Consider the following 3704-nt stretch of genomic DNA (forward strand, 5'->3'; position numbering starts at 1 on the left):
TCGGCTTCCCAGCTCGCAGGGTGAATCGGACCCTCTGCGCCGCCAGGTGGCGCCATCAGCCCTGCGAGCCGCGCGTGGTTCCCGCAGGGAAGCCGCAGAACTGGGGGATCTTTGGGATGTGGGGTTCCAGGCCAGGCCTCCGAACAGCATAAGGGGGATGCTGGGGAGCAAAGACCAGAGTCCCACGTGACACATCCTGCAGCTGGTCCTAGGAAACATCTGGGGCCCAAGACAGCTCACTCATTCAGTGCCCCCGCCCCAGGACCTTTGGACCTGAAGCCCCGAACCAAGGGGCAGAGTTTACCCCTCGGGATCTATAAGGGTGGGCAGAGGCAGAGCAGTGTGATTTCTGCACAACCTTTGTGACCTCCTCCACCACCGTCTCCCCTGGGCCTTGCCTGTTTACAGACCTCCAGGCCACAGAGCTGATGTTATCTAGCCATTGGGAAGGGCTGGCTAAGGGGTCAGATGATGGAGGCAGGGGGAGAAGTTTCCAGACTGAATGGCTTTCCTGCTTCAGTGTCACTGCCTCCCCACCGCCCCCCGCCCCAAATATTAAACTCTGCCAGTTCTCAGGGAGGCACCCAGGGCGTCCATGGACCATTCACACGCTTTTATTGGGCCCTACTATGTGCCATCCCCACTCTCGCCCTGGATAGCAAAGGCCCTAGCGATACAGTCTATGTTTTGCCAGGCTTAGTCCAGCTGGCGAGGCAAAGCCTATTTGCAACCTAATGTCAGCTGAGGTAGCGTGTCCTTTGAGATTCAGATGACATTGGCTCGAACTCCCTTGTCCTGTGGGAAGTCCAATGCCCTCCCAGGATTTCTGTGAGTGGCTGGGGGAACTTTGAGTTCGTGGTTACCTCTGGCTCTAGTTTTCTGCCTCGTCAAAGCCTTGTTCAGTATTCTGGTCTTGTGGCTGTTTCTTTAGTTCCTGCCATCAATTCGCAGAGGGAACACAGCCCCTGTTCCTTCCAGCCCCCACCCCGATTCCAAAACAACTACAAAAATAGTGCTGTAACATGGAGCAGAACTTTTAATGAAAATTTGTTGGCCACAGGGGAGGGATTACATCACACAGCAAACAATTTAAAGTCACATTTCTGAAATGTTCTGAAAAGTTATTTTGGCTCTCCAGTCACCTGGGATTTCTCACTGGGCACACCACGCCACGAAGCTCCCTGGCCCGCTCTGCTGCGTCCCACCGAACTCATCCCTGGTACACCCTTCCCACCCTCCACCCCACCTCCCTTCCTTGATCAACTCTGAGAAGCCAGTTTCCTCTCTACTGTGCTGAGAGTTCAAGTCTTTTCATTGTTTCTTCCTAAATCACCACCCCCCCCCCCCCCCCCCCCCCCCCCCACACACACACACACACACACACACACACACACACACACTGCCCCCCAAGTCCACCTTTTTATATCCAGAATCTCACTAGGTCTCTCTTTCCAGAAAGAAGTTGTGGTTTGAAGCGACCCTTTCCCCACTGGTTTATGTTCAAGGTTGGGAAGAGTGTGAAATACTTGCCTCTGGGCCCCAGAAGTCTTAGTCAGAGAAGCCCGAGTTCCTACCACCCAGCCCCAGGAGGCCTCTGTTTGAAGCGGCCTGGCCCGTGGAAGTGCCTGGGAGGATGCGCACTTCTGTGCATCCTGGTCTCGAACTGCTAGATTCTCTCCTCTGCCCGCTCTTTCAAGCCCCTGGACTTCCCTCTCTGGGCTGTTCCATAGCAGAAGGGACGGGGGGGGGGGGGGGGGGGGGGCGCACCTTTCCCCTCACCTCCCGCCTGGGGCCAGGAGCCACACCTGCCCACGCGGGACACTGGCGTGCGGCCCAAAGTAGCTTTCCTTCTGTGCGTTTGCCTGGACTGTCGTCAGAGGCCAGAGAGCAGAGACAGAGCCAGTTGGAATAGAGGCAAAACTCCACATCCTTTAAAGAGGAAAGCATGCGGCTTAAGTGAGCTTATTTCAGAAAATAAATAAATGCATCCGTGAGCCTGCCCTTTGGACTTGATTTTTTAAATTCCCATTGTCACCCGGGCAGCATGGCTCAATGGTTGAGCATCGACCCATGAACCAAGAGGTCAGGGTTCGATTCCCTGTCAAGGTACATGCCCGGGTTGCGGGCTCAAATCCCAGTGGGGGGCCTGCACAAGGCAGCCGATCAATGAATGATTCTCTCTCATCACTGATGTTTCTCTCTCTCTCCCTCTCCTTTCCTCTCTGAAATCAGTAAAAATATATATATTTTTAAATTCCCATTGTCAGAGAGGTTAGCATTCAGACAGCGAGATCCAGCCTTTCTTTCACCCCTGAACCCAGTCCTGGGTTTCCCCACCCCCAGGCCCACAGTGAGGCTGCCGCTGAGGACGGGAGACGGGGCCAGCCTCGCGGAAGCAGCGCCTTCACAGTCTGAGCCAAGAAGGTGGCCAACAGGTTCGACTCCACTTTCCTGAGCGCCGGGCCCAGGGGAGGCTGGGCGGCTGACCTCGGGCATGGGGAGTGCTCTCACTGGAAGGCGGGAGGGACGCAGGCCAGGGCCAAAGGCATTCCTGGAAACCAGCCTGCTGCGGAGGACATGGGTGGCTGCCACCCGCTGCCACGTGTGGGCCGGAGATCAAAGGGCTCGCCCAGCCTGAGAGCGGGATGACATAACGCCCGTGAGAAGCATCTCATCCCACCGCCACGACTCCTGGATGACCCCGCGCACCCGGCCAAGGGGCTGCACACGGATCAGAGACCAGGGGCCCGAGAGGGTTGGTGGGCCTGTGGTGTGTGTGTGTGTGTGTGTGTGTGTGTGTGTGTGGCAGGGGAGCTCCGCAGGCCTTCGAGACCAGAGGGGACCCTACTCTAGGAAGGAGTAGCCTGAAGGTAGAGGTGACTTGGAAAATGTCACCAGAAATGTGGTGGCACGTATGGGCTTGGTTTCCTTAATCAAATTTACTCTTTTGTCTCCCCCAAAAGTGCCCTTGGCATTATTTTTTTTATTATTATTACCAGAGGCCCAGTGCACAAAATTCGTGCACTGGGGGGGGGGGGGTCCCCCAGCCCGGATTGGGAGAGGGCCCAGGCCAGGCCAAGGGACCCCACCAGTGCACAATTGGGGCAGGGGAGGGACACAGGAGGTTGGCCAGCTGGGGAGAGACCGCGGGAGGGACCACGGGGGGCTCCAGGGTGCGTCCGGCCCATCTCGCTCAGTCCCGATCGGCGGGACCCCAGCAGCAAGCTATCTTACCGGTCGACTGTCTGCCCCCTGGTGGTCAGTGCACGTCATAGTGAGTAGTTGAGTGGCCTTAGCATATCATTAGCATAGTATACTTTGATTGGTTGAATGGCTGACCTGCCAACGGACACTTAGCATATTAGGCTTTTATTATATAGGATTATTGATTCAGAGAGGAAGGGAGAGGGAGAGAGAGAACCATCAATGATGAGAATCATTGATCTGCTGCCTGCTGCACGCCCCACACTGGGGATGGAACCCACAACCCAGGCATGTGCCCTGACCAGGAATCGGACCTTGACCTCCTGGTTCATAGGTCTACGCTCAATCACTGAGCCATGCCAGCTGGGCCACATTCGTTTTGTTGTTGTTGTTGTTTGTTTGTTTACTTAATAAAATATGTATCAAATGCTGAGGCTGTGCAGGAGCAGTGCTGGATATGGGGCTGCGGAGATCAGTGAGGTGGTGCTGTCTGTCTGCCT

This window comes from Myotis brandtii, unplaced genomic scaffold, assembly GCF_000412655.1.
Source record: "Myotis brandtii unplaced genomic scaffold, ASM41265v1 scaffold131, whole genome shotgun sequence".
Classification (NCBI taxonomy): Eukaryota; Metazoa; Chordata; class Mammalia; order Chiroptera; family Vespertilionidae; genus Myotis; species Myotis brandtii.